The following is a 19,262-nucleotide window of genomic DNA, read 5'->3' on the forward strand; positions in this document are numbered from 1 at the left end:
ATCATCCCATTTGTCTTGATCACGTTGAGGCAGAGGTTGTTATTCTGGCACCACATGGCCAAGACTCTGACCTCCTCCCTATAGGCTGTCTCATCATTGTTGGTGATCAGGCCTACCACTGTTGTGTCGTCGGCAAACTTAATGATGGTGTTGGAGTCATGCCTGGCCATGCAGTCATGAGTGAACATGGAGTGCAGGAGGGGACTGAGCAAGATTACTTTTCATGTTCCTGAGTGGCCTGGTTACAGTTTTGACTTAAATTGGCTTGGAAAAATTTGGCAAATGGCTGTCTAGCAATGATCGACAACTAACTTCACAGAGTTTGTAGAATAAAAACTTTAAAAAATGTTCAAAACTCTTAGAGACTCACAATTGTAATCGCTGCCAAAGGTGATTCTAACATGTACTGACTCAGGGGGTTGAATATCTAATTAATATATATTAGTGTTTTTTTAAAAGTTTTTTTTACAAATTTTTCTTTTACATTGACAGAGTATTTCGTGTAGATTGTTGATAAAAAAAATTACACTTCATTTTAATCCCACTTTGTAACACAACAAAATGGGGGAAAAGTAAAGGGGTGTGAATACTTTCTGAAGGCACCGTATAATGGCAAGCCCTAACCCACCAGATGTTATTATAGCAACAATTTGCAAACATATCTATGTGTGGCCTTCATTTTATTGTCATGCTATGAAAAGGACACATCTGCAGGCTTCCATACATTTCAAACTTTTTAAATTCTGAAGAACTGTAAATGCCACCTTAAGAACCCCCCACTTAACTCAAAGGTTCTTTATTGGTCAAGAGTTCTAAAATGAACCTTAAGAGCTGCTGTAGAACCGTTTAATCTCTACGGGATGGGAGTCCCTAAACCGGGATGGTTGTTGATAATGTGTGCTAATGTGACTAGAATGACGTTGTATGCAACAGCCAACTTTCAGGGACATGGACATTCCTTATATGGGCAGAAAGCTTACATTCTTAATGTTTGAAAGTTAGTGTATACATCATGTATGACATCCCTGGGAGTGTTCTCAATAGTTATGTATTTTAAAATGTATCAATTGCACATTTAGGCAAACTCATGGCAGACTTGATACAAAATATTGTGCAGTAATATAATTCTTCACTGGATCAGTCTGAAACTTTGCACACGCACTGCTGCCATCTGGTGGCCAAAATCTAAATTACAGCTAGACTCCTATCTGAAAGTATGGCCTTTCTCTTCCATCTCAAAGATGATGAAAGAAACACATGCTTATTTGTTTGTTTTATCTTTTACCAGATCTAATGTGCTATATTCTCCTACATTAATTTCACATTTCCACAAACTTCAACGTGTTTCCTTTGAAATGGTATCAAGAATATGCATATCATTGCTTCAGGTCCTGAGCTACAAGCAGTTACATTTGGGTATGTTATTTTTTGGCGAAAATTGAAAAAAGGGTACGATCTTCTGGACTGAAGAACCTTTTTTCTTCAGTGCACCATAAAGCAGGCATTAATGTTTTCCTGTGCCAACATTGGATGGTGGTGTCATATTAAAACTTCTTATGGAACAGTGGGACGCCCACCTCGACAACATCCGGTGAAATTGCAGCGCGCCAAATTCAAATTCACTATAAATACTATAAATATACTATACTATAAATATTTAACTATCATAAAATCACAAGTGAAATACATCAAAGTAAAGATTATCTTGTTGTTAATCCAGCCAAGGTGTCAGATTTCAAAAAGGTTTTACGGCAAAAGCATACCATGCGATTATCTGAGAACAGCGCCCAGCAGACAAATCATTACAAACAGTAACCAGCCAAGAAGAGGAGTAACAAAATTCAGAAATAGCGATAAAATGTATCACTTACCTTTGATGATCTTCATATGATTGCACTCCCAAGACTCCATGTTACACAATAAATGTTTGTTTTGTTCGATAAAGTCACTCTGTATATCCAAAAACCTCAGTTTTGTTAGCGTGTTTCGTTCAGTAATCCACTGTCTCAAACAACATCCGGTGAAATTCCAGTGCGTGAAACTCAACAAAACAGAAATTCTCATAATAAACATACATAAAAGGTACAAGTCTTATACATAAGCTTAAAGATATTGTTAATCCAACCTCTGTGTAAGATTTCAAAAAGGCTTTACGGCGAAAGCAAATCATGCGATTATCTGAGAACAGAGCCCAGCAGACAAATCATTACAAACAGTAACCAGCCAAGAAGAGGAGTAACAAAAGTCAGAAATAGCGATAAAATTTGTCACTTACCTTTGATGATCTTCATATGATTGCACTCCCAAGACTCCATGTTACACAATAAATGTTTGTTTTGTTCGATAAAGTCACTCTTTATGTACAAAAACCTCACGGTCACAGCAGTCAGACCAAAAAATCTAAAAAGTTCGTAGAAACATGTCAAACGATGTTTATAATAAATCCTCAGGTTGTTTTTGTCATAAATAATCAATCATATTTCAACCGGACAATAGCTTCGTCAATAGAAAAGGAAAAACAAGAAAGGCACGCGCCCGGTCATGCGCAGGACTCATGTCTGGAGATTTCCACTGTCCTCTCATTGAAAGTGCTGTTTCTCCCTCATTTTTCAGAGTAAAAGCCTGAAACAATGCCTAAAGACTGGCCGCATGTAGTGGAAGCGACAGGATATGCTTTCAATGGAAAAACAGCCATTTCAAAATAAAAGCATTTCCTGGATGGATTTTCCTCAGGTTTTCGCCTGCAATATCAGTTCTGTTATACTCACATACATTATTTTAACAGTTTTGGAAACGTTAGAGTGTTTTCTATCCAAATCTACCAATGCATATATGCATATACTAGATTCTGGGCCTGAGTATCAGGCAGTTTACTTTGGGCACCATTTTCATAAAAATTCCGAATGCTGCCCCCTATCCCAAAAAAGTTAAACACTATCATAAACTTCATACCAAATTTGTGTTGGTGATACCACAGATAGAACAGCTTTAATTTCAGAAGTCAAACAGTTTTTCTTGAGGTTAATTTTGTGTTTCTGCTTTGTTTCTCTACAGCATTTGATTTTCTTTCTGAGTAAAAGGCAAAACAAGTCTGACCTAAATTTCCTCACCTGACTTGATCACACAGTGGGGAATGTATAGTATACATTTCTTTCATTATGTAACAATTGATACCAACACATGACCAAAACCCTATGAACAGTCAGTTAAAGCTGTCCATTTCTCTGACCTTCTTGCCCAAAGGACTTAGCCTATAAATTTGAATACTAATGTTTAAAAGCCAATTTCACTCGACTGGTTATTGGTGTTGAATCCAGCTTATAGTTTGGATTCGTTCCAGAGACACAATTCTGCACAGGCCTGTAGTTACATTTCCATTTGAGTAATTTAGCAGACACACTTATCCAGAACGACATACACAAGTGCATACATTTTCATACTGGTCCTCCGTGGGAGTTGAACGCACAACTCTGACAACGCTCACGTTGCGAGCCACACAGGACCAAGTAAGTTCACGTTTCAAGAACCACGTCAGTAGTAGCCTATACTGATGTTGTATTTTGCGCAAGCCTGTCCAGAAATTGTCTAGACCTATCTGGAACACACCCATCGCTGCCATCGTTTTTCATGGGCGGACTTCACCGACTCAGATCAGCAAAGTTTTGCACATTCTGCCAAGCAAAACAATTTAATGGCAGAGATGCGGACAGCAAATGTATCATTTGATGGAAACACTTGTATTAAAATGAATTCATCAACACAGAAAAGTGGAGACCAGAATGCTCAATGCTACGATACTAATAGCATAACCTTTATTGATACTCACGATTACCACCATTCTACCAAAACACTTAAACAATTTGATATTTTACCACTCTAGATTGAGAATGGCGATGGTAAAACGTTACTTGCTTCACAAAAGGTGGTTGGAGAAGTCCAAAAGTTGGACGACCTCAGCCTCTTTTAATTTAATCAATTCGATAATAGGATCTGGAATAATAGGTAAATTGGTGTTTACACATTAAATTGCTTGAGCATCATGTGTTTCAATGGCGCAACAGAATATGGGGAGGTGGATAGATACGACACCCTTCTTTGGAGGGGAGCACCTGTTGCATGTTAATGTGGGCCTATACGATGATCGATCATATTACCCAATAAGATAAGCAATTTCCATATAGTTCAGAACATGCAGAATAGAAAACATCATACCTCAGCCATAGTGAACAGCCGCTGGGTGGTTGTTCTCTGCATGATCGCATGACTACTGACAATGCCTTTTTTCTCTCCTTTTAAAAAACTTTACCCCTCTTCTTTTGCCCTTCTAACATTCTCTCAAAGTTGTAGGATTCAAACATTTCAGTCAATTCAATGAAACAAAATATTACAAATATATATATATTTTTTGAACAGTATGTACATGTATGTTGCATGTGTAAATAACAAAATCGCAAGATTTCTGAGAGTTCTGTATGGTGACGATTGTGATGAACTCCTTTGATGATACAAAAAATGTAAGTCAACAGCTAACATTGAGGTGTTCTGTTAATTCCCTGCAGACTATTTTATCATCTTGTTGATAAAAGGAGGGAATCTTTCGGAGACAAAAAGCTACCAGTCACTTGTACGTAGAAACTTTTGGTTTCACCAGATTTTTGGATCTGTCTTTATTGCAGTTCATATAGCCTTTCATTGGTAAGTCTTGATTGGAGATTACATTTTAAATCAGAAATACTAATCATCAAGATTTTAATAGATTGAGCAGTCTCAATCTCAGGTACAGTATGGGAGGACAGGTACAGTGTGGGAGGACTTGGATTGTAACATAACTACAGTTGAAGTCAGAAGTTTACATACATCTTAGCCAAATACATTTAAACTCAGTTTTTCACAATTCCTGACATTTAATCAGAGTAAAAATCCCCTGTCTTAGGTCAGTTAGGATCACCACTTCATTTTAAGAATGTGAAATGTCAGAATAATAGTAGAGAGAATGATTTAGATCAGCTTTTATTTCTTTCATCACATTCCCAGTGGGTCAAAAGTTTAAATACACTCAACTAGTATTTGGTAGCATTGCCTATACATTGTTTAACTTGGGTCAAATGTTTCGGGTAGCCTTCCACAAGCTTCCCACAATAAGTTGGGTGAATTTTGGCCCATTCCTCCTGACAGAGCTGATGTAACTGAGTCACGTTTGTAGTCCTCCTTGCTCGGACACACTTTTTCAGTTCTGACCACACATTTTCTATAGGATTGAGGTCAGGGCTTTGTGATGGCCACTCCAATACCTTGACTTTGTTGTCCTTAAGCCATTTTGACACAACTTTGGAAGTATGTTTGGGGTCATTGTCCATTTGGAAGACCCATTTGCGACCAAGCTTTAACTTCCTGACTGATGTCTTGAGATGTTGCTTCAAAATATCCACATAACGTTCCTAACTCATGATGCCATCTATTTTGTGAAGTGCACCAGTCCCTCCTGCAGCAAAGCACCCCCACAACATGATGCTGCCACCCCCGTGCTTCACAGTTGGGATGGTGTTCTTTGGCTTGCATGCCCCCCCCCCTTTTTCCTCCAAACATAACGATGGTCATTATGGCCAAACAGTTCTATTTTTGTTTCATCAGACCAGAGGACATTTCTCCAAAAAGTACTATCTTCATCCCCATGTGCAGTTGCAAACCGTAGTCTGGCTTTTTTATGGAGGTTTTGGAGCAGTGGCTTCTTCCTTGCTGAGCGGCCATTCAGGTTATGTCGATATAGGACTCGTTTTACTATGGATATAGATAATTTTGTACCTATTTCCTCCAGCATCTTCACAAGGTCTTTTGCTGTTGTTCTGAGATTGATTTGCACTTTCGCACCAAGGTACGTTCATCTCTAGGAGACAGAACGCGTCTCCTTCCTGATCAGTATGACGGCTGCGTGGTCCCATTGTCACGCCCTGACCTGACATATCTCTGTTTTCTTTATATTTTGGTTAGGTCAGGGTGTGACTAGGGTGGGTATGTTAGTTTTTGTATTTTCTAGTTTTTTTTGTATGTCTAGGGTTTTGTAGGTCTAGGTGATTTGTATGTCTATGGTGGCCTGATATGGTTCCCAATCAGAGGCAGCTGTTTATCGTTGTCTCTGATTGGAGATCATATTTAGGTAGCCATTTTCCCTTTGGTGTTTGTGGGTTCTTGTTCTATGTTTAGTTGCCTGTCTGCACTACTCATATTAGCTTCACGGTTCGTTTTGTTATTTTGTTCGTTTGTTCAGTGTTCATTCTTAAATAAAGAAAAATGTACGCATACCGCGCTGCACCTTGGTCTCCTCCTTACAACGGCCGTGACAGAAGAACCCACCACAAAAGGACCAAGCAGCGTGTTCAGGAGGAATGGACATGGGAAGAGATTCTGGATGGAGCAGGACCCTGGACGCAGGCGGGGGATTATCGCCTTCCGAAGGAAGAAATAGAGGCAGCGACAGCAGAACGGCGATATTACGAGGAGAAATACAAGCGAGGCAGCAAGAGAGGCAGCCCCAACTTTTTTTGGGGGGGGGGGGGGGGGCACATTGAGCAGTCGGCGGCGCCAAGGAGCGAACCAGAGCCAGTCAGGGAGTCGGATGAGGAGTTCGACGCAAGATTCCGGAGAGAGGTGCTAGCATTGAGAACGCTGCAGAGCGGGCGTGCTGGCGAACGTGTGACTGGTCAGACACCGTGTTACGCAGTGCTGCGCACGGTGTCTCCAGTTCGCATTCATAGTCCGGTGCGCTCTATTCCATCTCTTCGCACTTGCCGGGCGCAAGTGAGCATCCAGCCAGGACGCAGTGTGCCAGCTCTAAGCTCCAGTTCTCCAGTGCGCCTCCAGAGTCCAGTACGTCCTGTGCCTCCTCTCCGTGCTCGCCCTGAGGTGCGTGTCCCCAGCACGGTACCACCAGTGCTGGCACCATGCATCAGACCTCCAGTGCGCCTCCATAGTCCAGTACGTCCTGTGTCTCCTCTCCGCACTCGCCCTGAGATGCGTGTCATCAGCCCGGTACCACCGCTTCCGGCACCACGCATCAGGCCTCCAGTGCGCTTCCACAGTCCAGTACGGCCTGTGCCTCTTCCCCGTACTCGCTCTGAGGTGCGTGTCCTCAGCCCGGTACCACCAGTTCCGGCACCACGCATCAGGCCTCCAGTGCGATTCCACAGTCCAGTACGGCCTGTGCCTCTTCCCCGCACTCGCCCTGCGGTGCGTGTCCTCAGCCCGGTACCACCAGTTCCGGCACCACGCATCAGGCCTCCAGTGCGATTCCACAGTCCAGTACGGCCTGTGCCTCTTCCCCGCACTCGTCCTGAGGTGCGTGTCCTCAGCCCGGGACCACCAGTTGCGGCACCACGCATCAGGCCTCCAGTGCGATTCCACAGTCCAGTACGGCCTGTGCCTCTTCCCCGCACTCGCCCTGAGGTGCGTGTCCTCAGCCTGGTACCACCAGTTCCGGTACCACGCATCAGGCCTCCAGTGCGCTTCCACAGTCCAGTACGGCCTGTCCCTCTTCCCCGCACTCACTCTGAGGTGCGTGTCCTCAGCCCGGTACCACCAGTTCCGGCACCACGCATTAGGCCTCTAGTGCGCTTTCACAGTCCAGTACGGCCTGTGCCTCTTCCCCGCACTCGCCCTGAGGTGCGTGTCCTCAGCCCGGTACCACCAGTTCCGGCACCATGCATCAGGCTTCCAGTGCCCTTCCACATTCCAGAGCTTCTGGCGACAGTTGCCAGTCCAGAGCTTCCAGCGACAGTACCCAGTCCAGAGCTTCCGGCGAGAGTACCCAGTCCAGAGCTTCCGGCGGCGTTCCCAGTCCGGAGCTTCCGGCGACGTTTCACAGTCCGGAGCCTCCAACGATGGGCCACAGTCCGGAGCCTCCGGCGACGATCCCCTGTCCGGAGCCTCCGGCGATGATCCGCGGTCCGGTTCTACAAAGGCGGAGGGATCAGCGTAAAGAGGGGGGACTGCGTCCAGAACCGGAGCCACCACCGAGGGTAGATGCCCACCCGGACCCTCCCCTATAAGTTCAGGTTTGCGGCCGGGAGTCCACGCTGCACCTTGGTCTCCTCCTTACTACGGCCGTGACACCCATGGTGTTTATATTTGCGTACTAGTTTTTGTACAGATGAATGTGGTACCTTCAGGTGTTTGGAAATTGCTCCCAAGGATGAACCAAACTTGTGGAGGTCTACATTTTTCTTCTTAGGTCTTGACTAATTTCTTTTGATTTTCCCATGATGTCAGGCAAAGAGGCACTGAGTTTGAAGGTAGGCCTTGAAATACATCCAGAGGTACACCTCCAATTGACTCAAATGATGTCAATTAGCCTATCAGAGGCTTCTAAAGCCATGACATAATTTTCTGGAATTTTCCAAGCTGTTTAAAGGCACAGTCAACTTAGTGTATGTGAACTTCTGACCCACTGGAATTGTGATGCAGTGGATTATAAGTGAAGTAATCTGTATGTAAACAATTGTTGGATAAATTACTTGTGTCATGCACAAAGTAGAAGTCTTAACCGACTTGCCAAAACTATAGTTTGTTAACAAGAAACTTGTGGAGTACTCCAACCTAAATGTATGTAAACTTCCGACTTCAACTGTTTGTTTCTTCCCCAGCTGTTATCAGCTACAACATCATCGCTGGTGACACATTGACCAAAGTATTTCAGACTACCTGGAGGTATAATATGGCACATTTTACTTTAATGTAATACTGTATATCTGAACAATATCAAGCCACAACTTAGCGATGTGCATTGATATACTAATGCAGTGACAGTCAAAAAATAGGTCAAAGTTTTGCTAAATTAAGCACAAAACACCAAGGCCACATTTGTTATTGTATGTTGCTTATTCATATTTTTCACAAATGTTATTTGCAGTCGGGCCGGGCCCCGCACTTGCAGTGAGACATTTTGTCATCTCAGTATCCACCATTCTGTTCACGCTTCCTCTGTCTCTTTTCCGGAATATATCAAAGCTGGGAAAGGTAAGACTTAATCATATATTGTTACATTGATTTAAGGAGTCAATGACTCATTCTTCCATGTCTAAGCTAAAGCAACTGTCTATGTGATTCTTGGTGTCCTTACTGTCCATGGTGTTGACTGTTTTGATCCTTATCACTGTAATCATCAGAACAGCTACCCTAGGACCACAGATGTATTGTCACGCCCTGACCTTAGTTATCTTTGTTTTCTTTATTATTTTGGTTAGGTCAGGGTGTGACATGGGGGATGTATGTGTTTTGTCTTGTCTAGGTGTTTGTATGTCTATGGTTGCCTGGATTGGTTCTCAATTAGAGGCAACTGTTTATCGTTGTCTCTGATTGGGAACCATATTTAGGCAGCCATATTCCGTTGGGTATTTCGTGGGTTATTGTCTATATGTAAGCTGCCTGTGTCTGCACTTTTCGTATATAGCTTCACGTTCATTTTGTTGTTTTTTGTATAGTTTGTCAAGTGTTCTTCGTTTCGTTATAATAAATAGAAGAATGTATTACTATCCCACTGCGCCTTGGTCCTCCTCTCTTCCTCCATACAACGAACGTGACATGTATATAATAACACTATCAAAATCTATTCCCTCACACCAGTGGAGGCTCCTCAAAGGAGGAAGGGGAGGACCATCCTCAGTGAATTTCATAAAAATGTAAATAGTGAAACATTTAAAAAGTTATCCTTTTTAGATAGAACCATACTAAATATATCGCCTTTACCAATTAATTGATTAAAACACACTGTTTTGCAATGAAGGTCTACTGTAGCCTCAGCAGCACTCTGTAGGGTAGCACCATGGTGTAGCCAGAGGACAGCTAGCTTCTGTCCTTCTCTGGATACATTGACTTCAATACAAAACTTAGGGGGCTCATGGTTCTCACCCCCTAACATAGACTTACACAGTAATTATGACAACTTCCGGAGGATGTCTTCCAACCTATCAGAACTCTTGCAGCATGAACTGACATGTTGTCCACCCAATCAAAGGATCAGTGAATGAAACTAGTACTGAAAGCATAAGCTACAGATAGCTAGAACTGCAGTGCGTAAAATGTGGTGAATACTTAACTCAAAGCGAGAGAAAGACAACAGTTGAGCAATTTGAGAGAGAGAGAGAGAGATCTTTTTTTAAACTTTCACTTAGCTAGCTAGTTTAGCCTACTCAAACACCCTGCTCAAACAACGAGGGATGTCATATTAGCTAGCTGTCTATGACTATCCAACACTGTAAGGCCTCCATGTCAAGGTAAGCTTTTGGCTTTATTAATGGATTGCCCCCGGGGCCCGCCGGTGTAACTGCTAAACTGCTTTCTGACTGTACACTGTACTGCATGATTGTAGCGGGTTTACTAATGCGTTAGATCTAGTAGCTATGTTGACTATGACGTGGCAATGATGTAGGCTGTGTGTAGCGGTTAGCGGTCATGATATGAAGGTTTGGCTTGGAAAGGTTTTTTCACCTGGTCACAGACAGCTGATGTGTTGTGCATTGAAGTCCACAAGTGAAGGGAAAGGGGGAAGAGGAGGAGAGCATGTAGCCGTAGGTAGCTGCGAGAAGGAATTATATACAGTATACAACAAGCAAAGTGAGCATGCTGCTTTTATGTGGCTGCAATGAAAGTGAACTGTGTTCGCGTGTGATCAGGGGTGTAATAATTCTGCAGCTGTTAGACTAGATCAGCTAGATGCAGGCAAGAGTGTGCAAGGCGATATTGAATGTGTCACTGTCTGTCAACATGATTACTCAAAATCCTCTCAATCTGTGCAGCTACGTTGAAACTTTCATTCATAGGCTAGGTTGTAGTAACCTCATGATGGGTACAGGGAAAATTGGAGTATCATGTAGTAGCCTAAATGTATCGATATTACATTGAGTTGGGTGAATGGAATATGAATTACAGTCACCCAATACTTAATAGAAATAAGGCCATGATAATGAAAAAATTATCATCCTCCCTCGTCTTAAATGGCAACAACCGCCACTGACTCACACACGCTATATCACATTCTACTAATCAATCTGAAATGCATTCTATTTTTATTTTATATTTCAGTCAAATAAACGACTATTGAAACCACTTCCTCTAGAATTTGAAAATGTTAAAATGGCAAACAAAATGTTAATCCAATTACTTTGTGTCCATAGTGCCCCTACACTGAATGCATGAGTATTTACAAGATGGAATGCAATTTAGGCTGTTGGTGTTGTCTTTTGACTTCTCTTCTAATATAGCCTATGTGTGTACAGCTTCATATTGTATGATAATGCCAATCAAGTTTCATAGTAGCAGAAATCCACAGAAAACAACAACACAAAAATGTAACTTGGACTATTGATATATTGTAATACTTTGCTATATACTTTTGTTTTGTAGCCTATATCAGCCATCACGGGATGGAACACGCTGTCGTACACGTCGCACTTCGCTTTGCTCCACAGGTAATATTACATTTCATTACAGTACAATGGTTTGATTTGTTTGATCTGAGCAATTTTTCTTAGCTAGCTACATAGCCGTCTTTGTATCAAAGATAATTGTGTAGTTTAGAGTAATTATCGAGGTTAGCTAGCCAGCTATTTTCGTCCTTCTAACGTAGTCAACACTGCTAGCTAGCCAGCTAGCCAACTTCTACCGAATAGCAGCTAGCCAGCTATTTTCGTCCGCCGCCCCGCGCCACCGTTCTCCTACCTAGTCAACAACTGCTAGCTAGCTAGTCAACTTCTACCGACTAGCAGCACTGTAGAAACTAATAATACATTACAACGGAACGATTTGATTAGTGTAGTGTTAGCTAGATACATAGTTGTCTTTGCTGTCTTTGTATCTAAGATAATTGTGTAGTTTAGAGTAATTATCGAGGTTATCGAGGTTACCTAGCCAGTTATCGAGGTTACCTAGCCAGCTACACTTTCAAACAAAGTCAACAACGCAGCCACTGCTAGCTAGCCTACTTCACCAGCCAGCAGTACTGTATCATTTTAATCATTTTAGTCAATAAGATTTTTGCAACGTAAGCTTAACTTTCTGAACACTCGAGACGTGTAGTCCACTTGTCATTCCAATCTCCTTTGCATTAGCGTAGCCTCTTCTGTAGCCTGTCAACTATGTGTCTGTCTATCCCTGTTCTCTCCTCTCTGCACAGACCATACAAACGCTTCACACCGCGTGGCCGCTGCCACTCTAACCTGGTGGTCCCAGGACGCACGACACACGTGGAGTTCCATGGCTCCGGCAGTCTCTGGAACTGCCAATCTGCGGCCAACACGGCAGAGTTCATCTCAGCCTATGCTTCCCTCCAGTCCCTCGACTTCTTGGCACTGACGGAAACATGGATTACCACAGATAACACTGCTACTCCTACTGCTCTCTCCTCGTCTACCCACGTGTTCTCGCACACCCCGAGAGCTTCTGGTCAGCGGGGTGGTGGCACTGGGATCCTCATCTCTCCCAAGTGGACATTCTCTCTTTCTCCCCTGACCCATCTGTCTATCGCCTCCTTTGAATTCCATGCTGTCACAGTTACCAGCCCTTTCAAGCTTAACATCCTTATCATTTATCGCCCTCCAGGGTCCCTTGGAGAGTTCATCAATGAGCTTGACGCCTTGATAAGTTCCTTTCCTGAGGATGGCTCACCTCTCACAGTTCTGGATGACTTTAACCTCCCCACGTCTACCTTTGACTCATTCCTCTCTGCCTCCTTCTTTCCACTCCTCTCCTCTTTTGACCTCACCCTCTCACCTCCCCCCCCTACTCACAAGGCAGGCAATACGCTTGACCTCATCTTTACTAGATGCTGTTCTTCCACTAATCTCATTGCAACTCTCCTCCAAGTCTCCGACCACTACCTTGTATCCTCTTCCCTCTCACTCTCATCCAACACTTCCCACTCTGCCCCTACTCGGATGGTATCGCGCCGTCCCAACCTTCGCTCTCTCTCCCCCGCTACTCTCTCCTCTTCCATCCTATCATCTCTTCCCTCTGCTCAAACCTTCTCCAACCTACCTCCTGATTCTGCCTCCTCAACCTTCCTCTCCTCCCTTTCTGCATCCTTTGACTCTCTATGTCCCCTATCCTCCAGGCCGGCTCGGTCCTCCCCTCCTGCTCCGTGGCTCGACGACTCATTGCGAGCTCACAGAACAGGGCTCCGGGTAGCCGAGCGGAAATGGAGGAAAACTCGCCTCCCTGCGGACCTGGCATCCTTTCACTCCCTCCTCTCTACATTTTCCTCTTCTGTCTCTGCTGCTAAAGCCACTTTCTACCACTCTAAATTCCAAGCATCTGCCTCTAACCCTAGGAAGCTCTTTGCCACCTTCTCCTCCCTCCTGAATCCCCCCCCCCTCCTCCCTCTCTGTGGATGACTTCGTCAACCATTTTGAAAAGAAGGTCGACAACATCCGATCCTCGTTTGCTAAGTCAAACGACCCCGCTGGTTCTGCTCACACTGCCCTACCCTGTGCTTTGACCTCTTTCTCCCCTCTCTCTCCAGATGAAATCTCGCGTCTTGTGACGGCCGGCCGCCCAACAACCTGCCCGCTTGACCCAATCCCTTCCTCTCTTCTCCAAACCATTTCTGGAGACCTTCTCCCTTACCTCACCTCGCTCATCAACTCATCCTTGACCGCTGGCTATGTCCCTTCCATCTTCAAGAGAGCGAGAGTTGCACCCCTTCTGAAAAAACCTACACTCGATCCCTCCGATGTCAACAACTACAGACCAGTTTCCCTTCTTTCTTTTCTCTCCAAAACTCTTGAACGTGCCGTCCTTGGCCAGCTCTCCTGCTATCTCTCTCAGAATGACCTTCTTGACCTTCTTGACCTTCCAAATCAGTCAGGTTTCAAGACTAGTCATTCAACTGAGACTGCTCTTCTCTGTGTCACGGAGGCGCTCCGCACTGCTAAAGCTAACTCTCTCTCCTCTGCTCTCATCCTTCTAGACCTATCGGCTGCCTTTGATACTGTGAACCATCAGATCCTCCTCTCCACCCTCTCCGAGTTGGGCATCTCCGGCGTGGCCCACGCTTGGATTGCGTCCTACCTGACAGGTCGCTCCTACCAGGTGGCGTGGCGAGAATCTGTCTCCGCACCACGTGCTCTCACCACTGGTGTCCCCCAGGGCTCTGTTCTAGGCCCTCTCCTATTCTCGCTATACACCAAGTCACTTGGCTCTGTCATATCCTCACATGGTCTCTCCTATCATTGCTATGCAGACGACACACAATTAATCTTCTCCTTTCCCCCTTCTGATAACCAGGTGGCGAATCGCATCTCTGCATGTCTGGCAGACATATCAGTGTGGATGACGGATCACCACCTCAAGCTGAACCTCGGCAAGACGGAGCTGCTCTTCCTCCCGGGGAAGGACTGCCCGTTCCATGATCTCGCCATTACGGTTGACAACTCCATTGTGTCCTCCTCCCAGAGCGCTAAGAACCTTGGCGTGATCCTGGACAACACCCTGTCGTTCTCAACTAACATCAAGGCGGTGACCCGTTCCTGTAGGTTCATGCTCTACAACATTCGCAGAGTACGACCCTGCCTCACACAGGAAGCGGCGCAGGTCCTAATCCAGGCACTTGTCATCTCCCGTCTGGATTACTGCAACTCGCTGTTGGCTGGGCTCCCTGCCTGTGCCAGTAAACCCCTACAACTCATCCAGAACGCCGCAGCCCGTCTGGTGTTCAACCTTCCCAAGTTCTCTCACGTCACCCCGCTCCTCTGCTCTCTCCACTGGCTTCCAGTTGAAGCTCGCATCCACTACAAGACCATGGTGCTTGCCTACGGAGCTGTGAGGGGAACGGCACCTCCGTACCTTCAGGCTCTGATCAGGCCCTACACCCAAACAAGGGCACTGCGTTCATCCACCTCTGGCCTGCTCGCCTCCCTACCTCTGAGGAAGTACAGTTCCCGCTCAGCCCAGTCAAAACTGTTCGCTGCTCTGGCACCCCAATGGTGGAACAAACTCCCTCACGACGCCAGGTCAGCGGAGTCAATCACCACCTTCCAGAGACACCTGAAACCCCACCTCTTTAAGGAATACCTAGGATAGGATAAAGTAATCCTTCTAACCCCCCCCCCCCCCCTTAAAAGATTTAGATGCACTATTGTAAAGTGGTTGTTCCACTGGATATCATAAGGTGAATGCACCAATTTGTAAGTCGCTCTGGACAAGAGCGTCTGCTAAATGACTTAAATGTAAATGTAAATCACAACAGCTTTATGATCTATGGCTCTCTGGAGGAACCAAATCTTGGTCTCGTGTCACGCACGTCTGTTGGTTCTTCTCTGATTGTCAGTGCTCTGTTTGCTGCGACTGGCTATGCTACCTTCACTGGGTACACGCAAGGTAAAACACAACACATAGAATACTCTCATGGTATGTCTCCAATCACTCTCCACTAAGTGTTCTTTTTCTGACCTCTTATCACTTTTTCTTTGAAAACTACTGCAGAAACGATGACCTGGCTATGTTTGTTTACTTCTGTTTTGGCATCAGTATAATAACAACTTGTCCTCTCTAGTGTTTTGTGACTCGAGAGGTACGGTGCATTCTGAAAGTATTCATACCCCCTCATCAATCTACACACAATACCCCATAATGAAAAAGCAAAGACAGGTTCTTATAAATTTGAGCAAAAAAATTATAATACAAAAAAATATATATTTACATAAGTATTCAGACCCTTTGCTATGAGACTTGAAATTAAGCTTGGGTGCATCGTTTCCATTGATCATCCTTGAGATGTTTCTGTAACTTGAGTCCCCTGTGGAATATTCGATTGATTAGACATGATTTGGAAAGGCACACACTGGTCTATATAAGGTCCCACAGTTGCCAGTGCATGTCAGAGCAAAAACCAATCCGTGAGGTCAAAGGAATTGCCCGTAAAGCACCAAGGCAGGATTGTGTCGAGGTACAGATCTGCAGCATTGAAGGTCTCCAAGAACACAGTGGCCACCATCATTCTTAAATGGAAGAAGTTTGGAACCACCAAGACTCTTCCTAGAGCTGGCCGCCTGGCCAAACTGAGCAATTGGGGGAAAAGGGCCCTGGTTAGGGAGGTGCCCAAGAACCCAATAGTCACTCTGACAGAGCTCCAGAGTTCCTCTGTGGAGATGGGATAACCTTCCAGAAGGACAACCATCTCTGCAGCACTCCACCAATCAGCCCTTTATGGTAGAGAGGCAAGACACAAAAAATATTTCAACATTACAATTGCAACCAAATATGTCTTCATAAAATAATTCCCTCCAGGGCTCAAAACCAAGTCATCTCCTTCGCATAGAGTTAATCAGGCTGTTGATTGTGCAAACCCACAGTTTCATCAGCTGTCTGGGTGGCTGTACTCAAACGATCCCGAAGGAGAAAAAGCTGGATGTGGAGGTTCACAGCTGGCAACAGCTCTGGTGGACAATCCTGCAGTCAGCATACCAATTGAACTTTCCCTCAAAACTTGAGACATCTGTGGCATTGTGTTGTGTGACAAAACTGCACATTTTAGAGTGACCTTTTATTGTCCCCAGCTCAAGGTGCACCTGTGTAATGATGTTTAATCAGCTTCTTGATATGCCACACCTGTCAGGTGGATGGATTATCTAGGCGAAGGAGAAATGCTCACTAACAGGGTTGTAAACATATTTGTGCACAGAATTTGAGAGAAATAAGCTTTATGTGTGCATGGACAATTTATGGTGTATTTTGTTTCAGCTCATGAAACTCTACATGTTGCATTTATCTTTTTGTTCTCTATAGTTTCAAAATGCTGACCCCTCCACTCAGATTCAAGGTAGGTGATGTGCGGTGCGCAACAGGCATGGTCCCTGACCATTTGATCTGAATGAACTGTGCCTCGAGTAGCCTATTTCGACAGAATCAAGCCTTTAGACATTAATGTACATTTCCTTCCTTATAATTGTCAAAAATGAGTGGCATTTAGTGCATATTGATGTAATTAAAAGTGTCATTCAAGTGTGGCTACATTTTCTGGCGTATCCCTCATGTCAGCATCGGTTTGGACATGAGGTTGTAAACAATATGCATATCACCTACACCTACACTTTTTAAATTTATTATATTAAAAATAGATTTGAATATTATTCCAATGTTGGCCTCTCTGATCTAATTCTGACTGGAGTAATTGTTTGATATAGTGATTTTTTTATTTTTAACTTGTCCATTTGGACAACTTAAATCTATATTATGCTTGTCCCAAAATTAGCTAGCTAGTTACAAGTATCTTTGGTTATATCAACATACTAACGTTAGCTGTCTACTAGCTAGTCAATATTGCTACTGTGGTGTACAGCAAACTCTCGCGCCTGGTGTAGCTAGCAGTCTAGCATGGTTGATCGGGAACTTAGATACAGTGCATTCTGAAAATATTCAGAACCCTTGACTCTTCCCACATTTTGTTACTTTATAGCCTTATTCTAAAATGGGTGAAATATTTTTTTTCCTCATCAATCTACACACAGTACCCCATAATGACAAAATGAAAACCGTTTAAAAAAAATGTGTGCAAAAAATATAATAACAAAAAAATACCTTATTTACTTAAGTATTCAGACCCTTTGCAATGAGACTCGAAATTGAGCTCAGGTGCATCCTGTTTCCATTGATCATCTTTGAGGTGTTTCTACAGCTTGATTGGAGTCCAACCTGTGGTAAATGCAATTGATTGGACATGATTTGGAAAGGCACACACCTGTCTATATAAGGTCCCACAGTTGACAGTGCATGTCAGAGCAAAAGCCAAGCCATGAGGTTGAAGGAATTGTACCAAGGATACCAAAACATTTCTGCAGCATTGAAGGTCCCCAAGAACACAGTGGCCTCCATCATATGGAAGAAGTTTGGAACCGCCAAGACTCTTCCTAGAGCTGGCCACCCGCCCAAACTGAGCAATTGGGGGAGAAGAGCTTTCGTCAGGGAGGTAACCAAGAACCCAATGGTCACTCTGACAGAGCTCCAGAGTTCCTCTGTCGAGATGGGAGAACCTTCCAGAAGGACAACCATCTCTGCAGCACTCCACCAATCAGGCCTTTATGGTAGAGAGGCCAGACAGAAGCCACTCCTCAGTAAAAGGCACATGACAGCCCGCTTGGAGTTTGCCAAAAGGCTCCTAAAGGCCTCTCAGACCATGAGAACCAAGATTGAACTCTTTGGGCTGAATCATCACTTCGGTGAAGCATGGTGGTGGCAGCATCATGCTGTGGGGATGTTTTTCAGCGGCAGGGGCTGGGAGACTAGTCAGGATCGAGGGAATAATGAACAAAGCAAAGTCAGAGATCCTTGGGGATCTGTAGAGAAGAATGGAAGAAAGTGCCCAAATATAGGTGTGCCAAGCTTGTAGCGTCATACCGAAGAACACTCAAGGCTGTAATCGCTGGCAAAGGTTCTTCAACAAAGTACTGAGTAAATGTTCTGAATACTTATGTAAATGTTATATTTCAATGTTCTTTTTTTCATATACATTTGCACAAAAAAAACAACAGTTTTTGCTTTGTAATGATGGGGTTATGTGTGTAAATTGATGAGAAAATCAATTTTAGAATACAGCTGTAACGTAACAAAACGTGGAAAAATTCAACGGGTCTGAATACTTTCCGAATAAACTGTATGATTTTACTGATAATATGGCACTTCATAACTTCAGGCTCAGTGTTCATTCATTTGAATGCAAATCACGTACGAAAGACAGTTCTTTATTCTCTCTTATGTTTGTAGGTAATATCCAATGTTTTTTTAATGGGTCTCTCAACAACCATGCCCATGTGGCTGTCACCTTGCTTATAGTTGCAGCGTGCACATTGCTTTCCTTGGCCTACGACTGTCTGGGTATTGTTCTGGTGTTAAATGTAAGTCAAATGTCCTTTGAATTGTTGTAACTTATTTCCCTACTCTGGTACAACATGTAAGACTGCAGAAACAAATGTATTATTAACTCTGCAAGGAATGAGTGTGTCATAATTTACTATTTGACTATGACGTATGTGTGATAATGTGCCAATACGCAATGCATTTATCAATTTGTAAATCAAATTGTGAAACAGTGAAGTTCCACCTTGAATGTATTTACCTACCACATGATGTCGCTATAACATGAATACAACTATCATAAAAAGGCTCAATTTGAAAACTAGGCTACCTACAGTATTGTCCTCTTGCCTTAACGTCATTATTCACCCTTCAATGATTAATGTAGATCCAGATTATAGGTGTTTGTCCACTGGTAGTGCGCACCT

At 43.8% G+C, this 19,262-nt stretch overlaps 1 pseudogene; it reads left to right on the forward strand.

The window, feature by feature from the left end:
* Positions 1-3,887: 3,887 nt before the first annotated feature.
* Positions 3,888-18,974, forward strand: LOC129817005 (putative sodium-coupled neutral amino acid transporter 11; annotated as a pseudogene).
* The last annotated feature ends 288 nt before the right edge of the window (positions 18,975-19,262 follow it).

The sequence above is a fragment of the Salvelinus fontinalis genome, chromosome 19 (assembly GCF_029448725.1).
Source record: "Salvelinus fontinalis isolate EN_2023a chromosome 19, ASM2944872v1, whole genome shotgun sequence".
NCBI classification, from domain to species: Eukaryota; Metazoa; Chordata; class Actinopteri; order Salmoniformes; family Salmonidae; genus Salvelinus; species Salvelinus fontinalis.